The following is a 14,107-nucleotide window of genomic DNA, read 5'->3' on the forward strand; positions in this document are numbered from 1 at the left end:
GGTAAGTTGCTTCAAATGGCACCTGTAAAATCCCCTGGCTACATGGCTTACTGAGACACAGACACATCCCTCAGTTTGTACGAATGCACCCAATGCTGAGAATCATACTCTTCCCTCCAGATAATGCACTGTTGGCCTTAACAGACTCTGATGGGATCAAAAGAGCCCAGCGGTCAGCTTCACTTTCACTGTGTTTGTATGCCGGTGGGGCGCTGAATGGTCAGGCGGGGGAGCAATCCATTATCTGGCCTGCTGGATGGATGTGGACCAGCTGTCTGTCAGCGAGGCAGTGAGGCGGAGCTCCGCTCTCTTTCTGACAGCCGCAATGAGATTCGCCACTGGGCCCTGCTACAAAAAAGACAGCACACCCCCTTTCACCTGACCACAACTGGGGGCAGAGGGTTGATAGCGAGTCAGCAGCAGTTGACAGAGCTAGCCATTCTTTAATGGAGATCTAATTTGCTGGTCTGTTGCACAACATGGGAAAAATATCATATTGTGATTCTACTGCTATTCATCGCCATAACTATACATCACATATATTAAAAACGCAATTGCGAAACCTTAATGTAATACATCCAAAAACAGACATGCATTACTGCAACTACAATTATTTGCATTTGTTGACTCGTGTAAATGTTTTGATTCATCAAAACAGACACAGGACTACAGCACAGGATTATCTGTGATTGGAATAAACAATTCTGAGATTGGATGAAGGACCTCAATCTTAGAAATCAATATGATAAAAGTCAATAATTAACAAATGAAATATTGTGCTTGCCTAGCGATAATAAAATCACCACTGCTACAGAGGCGGTAGTACCTAATGCAAGAGAAAGGTAACTGCTGCAAGTAAGTAAGTACTGTCAATAATGTCAACAAACAAAAACGGAAAAAGAAATTTTGCTGCAGTCGCAGGTTCTCGCAAAGTTTTCTAATCCCAAAGAGAGAAAGCAACCTTAGAGTACAGTTTAGGTGTGATCACTCACAAGAGGACTGAAAATAGGCCTTGCACTCTCGATAGCCTCTGTCTGGATGATCTATGGTGTTTCTGTTCCCACTGGTCTCTTTGGTGAATAAAAAAAAACATCAGGTCATGTGCGTGAATGTTTTAGCATCCATGGCAGGCTAAAACATGTACTGCTTCATAATGGGATTTTGGTCTGATTTTATAATCAATGTGCAAAAGTGAGAGACCACCCAACATTTATTTAATTTCAACTCAAAAAGGTCAAAGTACAAATTACTACTTTTTTCAGGAGAGCTTTTTTTAGGTGATTAGTTACAAGATAATCCACTTGCACAAGAAAGGAACAAGTAAAACAAAAACTAGCACAAAAAAACTAAGTTTCTAAAACTGGAGTTTATTTATTGCAAAATAAAGTGGTCTCTGAGCTGTGCACAGTAATATAACACTCACAGTTTCTGTTCTACCTACGTACAAGATGGATATGAATGATCAGTACATATTTAAAATAAAAAGTCTCCACTGAAACTGTATATAGACTAACAGGTTGGCTTCAGGATTTAACAACAAATTTGAATTTGATTTTAACCTGATTCCATTTTTGTGTTTACAGGGACTGAGTTTTGTAAACACAAAGCTAAAGTATCTACGAACAAATAACATGAGAAGGCAATTGATGTTCCTGTATTGGTCAAACAAGTGTATGACTTTAATCTAGCTGCATATGCAATACATTTATAGAAGTGAAGGTGAACTTATGAAGGTTGCACTGAGAGTCGTTTTTATAGTCACTAAGCTTACCATCACTTGGATGGTAAAGCATACCTGGAAAAATGTGCATCATTTTTTTTCCTTTGAAACCTAAAAGTCAGTGATATTGAAAGTGATCATTACATATGCACCTTGTAAGTTTACTACTCTCTGACAGATCATGATGCATGTGTGTGTAAATTTATCATTCTTGACTTTGACAGACAGATCCGCACATCCAGCTGAACAACAAAAAAGGAGAAGGTGGGTGAGAGATGGTTTCCTTCATTAGTGTCAGACAGTGGGAATCAGCCAAGTCCAATCTCCTAATGGTTGGAGGCGGACATAATCACATCAAAACGGAAAGCGAATAACCTCGTCTATAAGGAGAAGGCTAGGACATCTCACGTTAAAAGATTGCATCAGGCACTGATGCTATTACTGGGAATGGGGGAGGAGAAGAAGAGAGAGAGCGAGAGAGGATAAGAGACAGACAGACAGACAAGAAAGCAGACAGAATGAATAAGAGGATGGTAAGAGATGTGTGTGGGATAACAAATGCACTGGAGGCACTGTCTGTCATGATATAACTGCACAATTTAAATTGGTCCATACTTCATTTAAAAGACTAGACACATTAAATAATTAAGCAAGCAAAAAAATGATTGGACCTGGCATTAGATGACATTTATTATAGAAATTATGACCAGCTACGTACAATTGCATATAACAGTTAACCTAACTTAACCTGATCACTTCTTTTTTTAATCCAGCTGCAGGTTACTTCATTGCACATCCACGTTTTACTAAAGAAGTACTTTTCAATTTCAGAATTAGTCTTACCGTCACTTTAGTCTTAACATTTTCTTACCTTATCTCCTTCTAGCCCTCGAACCCTCTACCAGTGCACCATAATGCGGCACACCGCCATACACCGCCGCACACTAAAGCAAAAGAGGCTCAGATTATATCGGGCTTGTCGCTCTCAATTACACTACGGCTGAGCACTCGGCTCTGTAGGTGATTCAATAAAGACGCTCTTGAATGGGCAGAGCGGTGGGCTGGGAACCTGCCCCCACACCACGCACCCCAAGCCATGTGGGCTCCGCTGCAGATTCCATTGCAGTTCCCGAGCTAAGCAGTGGACATATGTTCAACCATGCATGCCAGGTATAGACCACTGAGACAATCTCTCCACCCACTGTTTCAGCTACACATGCCCAGGCGGTGAGAGAGGACACAGACAGGACCGTGCAGGTTGGGACACTGATCCACAGCAAGTAATGGAATAAGATAAAGATGGGTATGAATTTTAAAATATGAGAAATGTGCACTTTAAGACTGATATCTGCCTTCATCAGTACATTTAACACAGCAAACACACTTCTGGAGGTACAAATAACACCTTCTTCATCTGAATGAAAAATACAATCGTTACACTGAGAGCACGGTACAATCACTGTCGATACACTGAAGAAGCAGAAAAATATCTGGGACCATATTCTTGGATTCAGTCTTAGAGGACAGGACATAATCACATTAGTCCCCTGCTCTGAAATGAGTATAGCCAAGTAATAGAATTACTGGACACTGACTCACTTCTATAGATGCTGTTACTCAGACAATAAATTATTTAGCTCCAAATTGCCCATTTAAAATATACTCTAATGAGGGTGAGTCACGAAGGCAGGCTGATGCATTTGAACTTTGTGAAAGTCCCCGTAATGCGGCACCGCTGATAAAGCGCTTGTCTCAAGGATTCAACCTTGAGGCCTAGGAGTCCTCTGGCATGTTAAATGGGTTTATGGGGCAATTAAGACTCAAAATTGAGAAATGAAAGGAGGAGGAACAGACATACTTAAAGTACATTTTGCTTTTATGTTTATATTTTAGTTATGTTAGTGTATTGTGAGCGCAAGTAAGAATTTAGGGATCATTTTCAGGGATCCTTAAAAAGGCCTAATAATTATCAGGTTTTATTAAAAATAATTAATCTAGCCTACAAAGATGGAGCCACAGATTCTGCAGTTTCAGAATTTCACTTTCTGTTTGATATTACAAGATACTACATTTAACAAAACACACAATGTATTTCTGTGCAGAGCAGGTGACATTGGTGTTTAATGGGAATACACAAGATCTGCAAACAATCTTAAGTTAAAAGAGAAAATGAAGCAAAGAAAAACTTTTGTTTTTTAATTTTGGTTTTCGGCTCTACCTACAGCCAGATTTAAGGCGCCACAAAATCTATGTTAAACAGCTACAGCTGAGATTACAGAGCATCCTGCTGAGTTTGAAGGAAAATCTAACCTCGGCGACACTCTACCACCACATAACGGGTCCCAAGACCCCCTCAGTGAGCTCATACACGGTTATATAGAGCTTTCTGAACTGCTTTTTTAACAGCGGTGATTTCACCGCGGCGATATTTTCTATTAATGTCCCTCTCTGAGCCACTGCACATCAATATTGCTAGACAGAAGAAGGAATAGCCTGCATTAGTTCTTCAGAGCATATCAGACTGAAGAAAGGAGTGTGCTCTCACGACGCTAATGCTATTCAAACGTTGTGCCGTTTTTTTTCTCTTTCGCGGGAAAGTGCCGTGACCGTTACAGCAGTAGGCGCGCGCAGCTCTATCTTTCTTTCATTCTCTCTCTCTCTCTCTCTCTCTCTCTCTCTCTCTCTCTCTCTCTCTCTCTCTCTCTCTCTCTCTCTCTCTCTCTCGCTCTCTCGCTCTCTCTCTCTCTCTCTCCCCGCAGAGAGAGCTGTAACCGCTCGCGGCGGAATGCCCACGCGCCGAGTGTTCTACTCCAACGGTCGATTCGGCTCATGTCAGTTAGTTTTCTGAGTTTCAGAGAAGAGGCTCGCTTTTTAACAGACTTCGCCATTTCAACAGACTTTTTTGGAGAATTGGCTCTTCTTTAAACTCCTGCCCACAGACTCGCGGTTTACTGAGCTAATAAAGTTTCAGCGTTTGAAATACAGACATCAGAACATCCTCTTTAAAATACTGTATGCAACTGTAAAGCACACAAATATCCTCAGCTAAGGTAAACTAACTTAGACTCATAAGGAAGACTAACTTCAGCTAACAGTACACAGTGGTGTGGTGAAAACACGGTCTTTCCCGTTCATGAAACACACTAGCTATAACTTTCCTCAATTCATACGCAAATAAGTAAACACTTCAGCTAACTAACGTTAGCGAACCTGCAGACTGCTGGCTAACCTAGGTTAGCTAACGTTAACGATACTTCAGCTTTCCACCTGCGCTAAGGGAGCTTCAGGTTTTAGAGGACAATGCTAAATAGTGTGGCATTTTAAACCGCTGTAAACCAGCAGTTGTAGTTTTTACACGGTGTAGATTTATTTGGAGAGGAAGAGACGTACAAAATGCGTGGTTAAAAAAAGGAGAAACTCACCTTTTAATGAGATTTCGGTGCTGGTACTCCATTGTTGCGAAGGAGCTGCGGCGTCCAACGAATACAAATTTACCTCAGATGGGCATTCAGGAACTGAGGAGGGAAGAGCTGAAGAGCTGACGGTAAGGATGCTTTTTCCGAGCTGCAGTCCAGCGTCTATCTCTGCAGTACTTCAGAAAAGAGAGAGAGAGAGAGAGAGAGAGAGAGAGAGAGAGAGAGAGAGAAAGAGAGAGAGAGACGGACTGGCTGGCTGGCTGGTGTGATGCTTTGCGACCGAACCTGACGGAATCACCAGCGTGTGACGCAAGCTAAGACCAAAAATCGTTATTTGACGCTGTAAAATTTTTCTAGAAACATCTTTAGACGGCGAGCGAGAGGGGCTGAGAGCTTCTGTTTAACTTTGATGAGCAGCTAGAATTGCGCAGCCTACTGAGACTGGGAAAGTTTGAAAGGGTCTCTCTCTCTCTCTCTCTCTCTCTCTCTCTCTCTCTCTCTCTCTCCCTCTCTCTCTCAATTCAATTCAATTCAATTCACAGTGCTTAACAAGCAAATAATGCTGCATTTTTTGCCAAATAATATTATAAAAAGATACGTTTTAGGATCTATGAAAAATAATAAATACCTGTTAAACTAGAACATTAAACATTTCAAAACTGTAACACTGCAATATCTCTCTCTCTCTCTCTCTCTCTCTGTGTGTGTGTGTGTGTGTGTGTAGGGGGGTTGCGTTTGACCTCGTGAGTCTAAAACTATAGACGAAAACCCTCAGGGGATTTGCTATTGCCATCTATTACAGCAGAGCCTACATTCATACACTTTCAAGCAGCACAGACCCCTGATGCTCAGTAGCCCACCAGAGCTCCAGCTTTATAACAGTGAAGTAGCCCAGGGATCCCAAACTATGCTCTTCATCACGCCTCTGTTTTTTTCTGATTGTCCAAACATCTTTTCACTATTAAAGGGCCCATATCAGGCCAAATTTCCCTTGCTTTGTTGAAATAAAAGAGCGTGATGTTTGAAGTTTCAAAACGTACCGTCAACTTTCCTGTCCATACAGTCCGCATATGGAAAGGACACTGCAAAAACAGCCTGATTTTAATTCATTGTTTTTGTGATGTCACAAGAACCAATTTATTTTGTCTACCCAGACCACAGCAGTTTAGCTCTGCCCTTTCACACTGAAGTTGTAATGCTTGGCAGTGGGCAGCAAACAGGATATTCCATTGTTTTTAGTGGAGCGGTGATGGAAATTCTTAAATAAACAAATGACTCAGCTAAAGCTCTCCTCTGATAAGAGTCTACCTTCAATGATGACAATATCATCTTGGCTGCATGTTGGTGGGGTGCTGTTCCATTCTAAATTGTTTAATACAAACAAGGACCCTTCATAGGCCAACCCTACTGAGGACCAACCTTTCTTGACTACTGCCGAGTTTTTGGAATGCAGCTAAGGAGCATTTTAGCTTGGACTTCTTTCTTCATAAGGCACAGTAAAAGGCAACCAATCGGAACAGAGGTCATTTACATCCACATTAACAAAAACAACCTGTTTAATTCTAAGAGATAAAGAGAGGTTGTAAAATTGTCATGTAAATATTAATTAAAAGCATTTGGCTAAAACCACATAAATATGTATTTATGATAATAATAAAGTACAAGAAGCAATTTAGGGCCATTTGATGAAGAGTAAGATGTTACTGCTGTGTCAGAACTATTGATTTAAACTGTGAGTGCCCTGAATTTGTGCTGTGTCTGACCACCAATACACCTCTGGCAGCCAAATAGGCCAGGTCTGCAGCTCTATACTACCACTTATTGATGACTAGAATATTATGCTACTCAGACTATACTAAGATGATTTTGGGGGTGTCCTGCTATTTATACATTGTAAACAATTGATGTTAATTTACAGCAGAAAAACTGAACTCATTTACTGTATTCCTTTAATACAGTGGATTGCTGCATTCTAGGAGACACATGTCAAGCTTCTTGTCAAGTAAGTTAATAAGCTCAATATTCATTGCCTCTTATTTGCAAACCATATTGGGAAGTGATCTTGAGCAGCCTGTCTCTGAGTATTGTAGTGGCAGGAGTGGAACTTCCAAGCCTTTCTTATTAGTTTTATTTTAATTTTCTTTTATTTTTTCATCTACAATTAATTCCACAGGTTTTTTGTGTTTTTTTTCTGTTTTAGTGAACTAGTTCATCCTTTAACTTTAGAATTATATTAAAATAGATATTTGGTTACCGTCACCTTTGTAGTCTAATGACAGGCATATATTCATGTGACTGCTGTAATGTGACATTCAGCTAATGGTGTGATTGGTAAACAGATCTAGCACGATCATTCCTCCAGCTATATAAATATACATCAATGTTCAAGCATTTGCTATCGGACACTATTTTGTTGTACTACGTAATGTAGCCAAACAGAGGGCCCTCAGACAGCTGTGGGTGCACATTAGAGTACATATGAGCTGTATAATATTAAAAATACAGAGGTGCAGGAAAAACTGTAATAAACTATACTTAGATATTAGGTATATCTTTACTTGCTGCCTGTAAATTACTATAATTACTATAATTTGCACTATTTTTTCACAGTACCGCTATGTTACGGCTCTCTAATGTGTTTGAAATCAGTTAAATGTTGTCCACAGAATTTAGGTGTGGCATCTTAATGGATAACAAGAACCACATACAGCCCTTGATCATGCAATAATGCCATAAAAATTGTAGGCTACAGTTACTATACAGGATACTTTTGGAAAAAAGCAGTGAAGCTGTACAATGATGCACAGCAAAATCACCAGTGCTGAATTAACACCTGCAATGTGCACTAGGCTCAAGTTTATTTATTTAAAATGGTTGGTGATTTTGCTCAGTTAGTCTTTTTAAGCAGTGCATAGGACTGTTCATTGTGTCTAGAAATGTATAAAGTTGTATATATTGTATATCAACAGTATCTATAATTTCAATTTTCCACAACAGCCTTCTTCTTCACATCAAGAACAGTACAGATAATACATACACATTTCCTTGAAATGAAAAACAGTGCATCAATCTTTGTCCTCTAAATGAGTTGATTGTAATGGTGTATGACCTTAGGCTTTGGTGTTCTTCATGTATGACTGAAACTTGAGGGGGTGGGCTCCTACGGCATGCTGACTACACTTAGAGCCAGAATGATGGAAAGCCAAGAAGCACTTAACTTAATGAGCCGCCAGCACAGAATATACTGCGCCTGCGTTAGGTCCATCAGGGCCTGTGGTCTGAATGGCCAGCAGAAAATCAGCCTCTTACCTTTACAAAGAAATAATACTAGCTCAGATGAAAAGCTATGTATACATACAAATGTAAATGCATTTTTTATACATGTAATACATACATTTATTTTATTACATGAATGACAATTCCTTATAAAATTTCTTTTTAAGGTAATAAACAAATTTTATTTTTTATGCAACTTGGATTTCCATACATTTTGTGCTTTAGTGTGATTTGAAGTTTTACACTGACTCTTTACGCTGCCTTAACATTTTTTTCACATGTGTTTTGACAGATTACTGTTTTTAGATGGATGTGATTATTATTGAAAGCACACTCAGATTATTACTCAGCATTGATTTGGAGAGAAATGGTAGCCCTTGACATCACACTAAGTTGGAATCATTGATGAAGCTTAAAAGAAAAGTACCCCATTAAGTCTTAACAAGAAAGAGCAATCCATCAGTAACCTGTCAATATCTGTGACCCCATAATGCACAGCGGCTTTATCAATTATAATTTAATTGATTGACTCTATAGTTGATTGCATGGCCTTAAAATCACTGTACAAATGCTGTGAGATTTCAGTTGCTCAATACTGTACTGCATAATGTATGTAATGAATAACACTCCACCCAATTACAATAACCAGAGAGAAAAACATTTTTTACAGTTAAACATAACACAACACAACATGATTACTTAACTTGCAGTTAACTGCCTACTGTAACAATTAACATACTATTGTGGCTATATGCCATTAAACCAAAGGCTTTTACCTTTTCTTGGACAGCAGGTGAAGTATGCTACTATCTTGTTGTAGTCATTTACCATTAACACAGTCAGTTACAGTGCTAGCTAGTGAGCTAGATATGCTAGGAACTAAGGTACAGTGGAACTCAGTTAAAGGTGTATTCATAAAATGCTTGGAAATATGGTAACTACCAGTGTCTTGTATTCAAATGGTCCCACAGTCACTAGAAACAATTGAGCAAACAAATTATATTTTATCTATAAGATCACTTACATGACACCATTTTACAACATTGTAGTGGTGACAGAGCAACATGTGCACCAAAGCAGTTTGTTTCTTTTCTTTTTTTAACTTGAGCAAGATCAGAAATATCAGAAATATGGTAAAAATTTGTGATTTCTTCTCTGAACACTTCATCTGAAGTGAGTGCACATGCATGTGATAGGCCTCCCAAACACGCCAGCCTGTGTGTTTCATATCGGTGCACTTATTTAAGAACAAATAAACAATGTTGTCTTTATTGCCTGCTTATTAAAAACAAAAACAAACAAAAATAAACAAGACCTAAAAAATGGCTGTCAGCCATATTAGCTGTAAAAATGGAATCAGCCTGAAAAGGTCTACTGGGTTTTCCTTTGCGCTTCCCTGTTGGTACAGATGTGCATGATTGTTATAGAGTAATGCAGAAGTAATGAGTAATGAGATTACTTTATCCAGAAAAAAAATAAGTAACATAATCCCATTACAGTTTGAGAGAAGTAATAATTTGTTATGGATTACCTTCATTTAAGAACTACCCCAACACTTTGGGAGAACTATATATAAAAGGGTTGTAATTTCAAGACTGTTCACCCAATATGGATGCACACATTTACAGAGTGCACTGTATATCTTTCTAGGACACACTAGTGAACGCTAGTGGACACAGCCTCAAAGTCAATACATTCAATAATAATTAGTTTACTCCTAATGGGGAGATTTCACTTAGCTTCCTCAGTCTCTTCCTAGACATAGCATTAAAGTCTGCACTAAAAAAAATGTTTCCAGATCAGCTGGGATAATGTATCCATCCCCATCTAGCTTTTCTAATTTAGGTAGAGGATTTATGAGAATGGAGCATTTAAAGTTGCACTATGTAAGATTTAGTTTTGCTCAAATTGAAAGAAGTATTAAGCATTAAGTAGACGTAGAGTCGGGAAGGGGGAAGGGAGCTAAATTATGATGTCTTTGCGCTGCTGCGAGTCACCCTGTAAAAGTCTGAAATAATAATTCAGAAGTCAGAGGCAACAGCTCAGATTTCACAGACCACTTCATACATCTTTACATATTAATGTCACACATACAGACTCAAAAAGAAGGTCTGGCTCAATGTTTACATCTCAAATGCAAAATCAACATTATACTGATGAAGGTATGATGACAATAGTAGATCATTCACTAACATCCTCAAACATCAAGTCCTTCACCAAGTCCAAAGCACAGCCGACGGTACAAAATGTTCATCCACATGTTGCATGCACATGTTGTATATGACAGCATGGGTAACATTTAGCAAGTTTAAAGAACAAAAACCCCTAAAATTCTTCCAAAAACGTGAATTTTCCAGTAAAATGTTTTTTTTTCCAAAAAATAAAAACATAAAATATAATATTCTGCCATATTTGGTCTTGCTTTGTTAAACTGTGTATCAAGTTAGCTCATTATATCTACCCAACATCCATTGACAATGATTTTTAGCCTCCATTTGCATTCCAAGTCAGTCAAACTGCCACCATCTTTGCTGGCAAATACCTCCAATTGCATATTAGCTCAGGACAGCCACAACAATTATTATAAAGTTGATTATTTCCATAAAGATAAAAAGCATCAGTATTATTTTGTTATCTAAGATATGAATGAATGGCAGAAAGATCACTGATGAGAAGTGGACTCATTTTATGTTAAGTGAACACTAAAATTTGCAAGGCAGTCAAAAACAGCATTTTCAGAGGCCATTATAAAGCATACAACAATGGGAAAGAAAGCAAAGTATAATTTAGAAAACTGAGAGAAACTGAACTAAAACTGATCTAGCCTTTTCTAATCTTAGTAGAACTATGGCTAATAAGAAAATCATATAATGAAGCCCTCTTATGAATTTTTATGTAGTTTTATTTCCCAAAATGGGCTTAATTTTTAATGATCAATTTCCAACCTATACCTTAGAATTAAACAAGCTGTTTGTGTTACTATACCATAATGAATGACATCTGTTGTGGATTGGCTGCTTTGTTGAAACACTCCTTTTAGCTTCAGCTAGAATGGGCGGGGCTAAACTGCTATAGGCTGAATAGGTAGATGTCTGTGAATGTGACATCACCAAACTAGTGAATGCAAAACGTGCTTTTTTAGCATGTTAGTTTCCATACAAGGACTTTATAGACTATGAAGTGAACTGTACTTATTTTATATACATAATACTGTAATTCAAAAAAGGTGAGAACATTTTGTTACTCCATGAAATGGGCCCTTTATTTTCAAAGATATCTTACATCTAGTGGTTTTATTTCATTATGTCATTATTAAACGGTAAAAGAATAATAAAAAAACAGAATACTGCTGAGAAAACAGCCAGAGGAATATTTCTTGAAAAGAAAAAAAGTAAAATTAACCATCTTGTGAACTCAGTGAACACCAAGTAACTCTGCCCACAACAGTCTACAACACAGGGACAAACTCTATTAACCTTAAAGCTCAACTCCTTTTATTATTTCTGTCCTCTGTCTACAATTTCAGTATCCTACACCACATATGTGCCTGAGCTAAAATACCACTAGGGGACAGGTAGTTTAATGGATTGCAACTATTGTCCTGGAACAGATTGAACCTCTTAGAGAGTGTGAGTAAGGAATGTGGTCTGACTTTCAAGTAATGGAGGCCTCCAAGTTTGTTTTTTCAGACTGCCCATTACATTAAAATGGATTATTATATCAGTGCTCCATCTTTTCTCATTACAATATTCAATCATATTAATCATACAGCTACACATTACATTATGCCACATAGCGATAAAAGGGACTTGCCTCTGTTTACATAGCAGGCAAGATGGTTGGCCACAACAAATGGACCAGTGCTACCTTTATTTTCTCCATGAGAAATTTCCATCTCCTCTTCCACTGCTTTGAAATTAAGCCTTTAATGTACCAGATCCAATGCTAACTTACCACACTCTCTTATAATACATAGTATAAATGTATTTTCATGTAAACCACCCTGCAATGTCCTTGAGTTTCCTCAAGCCAATGCTGAGAGCCAAACTGAACCCTTTGCCAAAGCCTTCAGAAAGCCATGACTCACGCTCAGTGTCAATGGCAATTTTGTATATTTGTGCTGTGCCGAGCTATGCAGCGGGGCTAAGTTTAGCCAGTGAAATGAAAAGGCAAAGCAACTTGAATTCATGGCAGACGTCAGAGCCTCCATCCACTCAGGAGGCATTTCTGGAGTGCTGAGTGAATTGTAAAGCACTCATACCTGCAGGCGGAACAGAGGAGAACTTTGTTGAGCTTTTGTTTGCGAAGGTGAATGCGTCTCATGTGATTTACTAGTCTGTCTGATTCTCTTTTTGAACACAATTCCTTTTTATACAGTCACGACTGCAGGTTTAGCATGCAGTCCGTGTCTAACAAAGCTTCCTACGCCACTAAAAAGGACACCTCCTTTCATTTGCCTTTTATAAGGCATCGTTCATTTTTTATTGTTTTTATTTTTCACTTTAATACAGAGGTTCATAGGTATTCATCATGCATGATCATGACTCTATTCCTGCGTAATCACGGTAGTATACATACCTAGTCACAAATATTACTGAAACATTTCTGAACATTATTTTTAAGGAGATATCAAATGAGAATTACACTGATTTTTTTTAAATCTACACATAATTAAATCCATAAGATGTAAACAGTCATTTGGGGTGGCTTAATGTGAATGTGCCATTGTAGAGAAACATAGCATATCAGAGTTGTTCACAGTGGTGCTGTTGGCAACCAGACATTCAAAAAGCAACCTCACATGAAGTTATTACAGGAAATGGTTATGAATACGCTGTCTGATGCCTGAGACAATCATATTTTTAAAAATGCCGTCAGGTGGAGAGGTACATGCAAGGTGTTGTGATGTAAATTAGCCCCCACTGAAAACTTATTTTTTTTGTATTTAGCACTGTTTTATCATTGTGGCCCTTACAGAAAACTCACATAAATTTCATGTGATAAAAATGTGGTTTTTGTACACTTCACATGTGAAATATATGTGACTTTTCTGCAAGGTCAACATTACATATAAAAGCTAATAAGATACTTGTAGTATCTTTCACTGGTCAATTTGGATATTACATAAAATGGCTATATTTGCGTTATGGCTATATGGTTCCCATCACCACCGTAAAGAAATCTGTTTGTATGTTTATCTACAGTGAACCATTTCACATCCAACCACTCTGAATGCCTTTGTTTACATGTCAATGATTGAATTATGTAGAAATTTTGAAAAATCAGTGGAATTCCCCTTTTGAGTTTCAAATCATTACTTATTCTATCTGTCACAGTCATTTCTCATTAGTAGCTGTCAAGATATGTTAAGTTTTGCCTCCCCATATGAAAATCTGATATATGGCCATACATGTACATATATCATAAAGGGTCAGGCATATATTTTAAAATATACATTAATATATCTTGTGCACATATACATAAGTATCAAACATTAACACACAAACGCATAATGTATGGATGATACATATATATTTGATATGTGGTTGAATACATCCCAATCCAGCTATAACTGTTAAACTAACTGTTTGATTTTAAATATTAAATTATTTAAATGTGCCAAGGAACAAAACGTTCATTCATTTCATATTTAAATGATTTTTGCATAGCTTTCATGTGCATGTTTTTAGAGTTG

General features: G+C 38.0%; 1 protein-coding gene across 1 annotated transcript in view; it reads right to left on the minus strand.

Moving 5' to 3' along the window:
* The window catches only part of sv2ca (synaptic vesicle glycoprotein 2Ca), a 41,401-nt gene extending 36,084 nt beyond the window's left edge, over nucleotides 1–5,317 (minus strand). The window contains exon 1 of the mRNA XM_036598969.1: nucleotides 5,143–5,317. The gene's annotated coding sequence lies outside the window, so the exon portion shown is untranslated. The remainder of the gene's footprint in view (nucleotides 1–5,142) is intronic.
* Nucleotides 5,318–14,107: the final 8,790 nt, after the last annotated feature.

The sequence above is a fragment of the Colossoma macropomum genome, unplaced genomic scaffold (genome assembly GCF_904425465.1).
Source record: "Colossoma macropomum unplaced genomic scaffold, Colossoma_macropomum, whole genome shotgun sequence".
Taxonomy (NCBI): domain Eukaryota; kingdom Metazoa; phylum Chordata; class Actinopteri; order Characiformes; family Serrasalmidae; genus Colossoma; species Colossoma macropomum.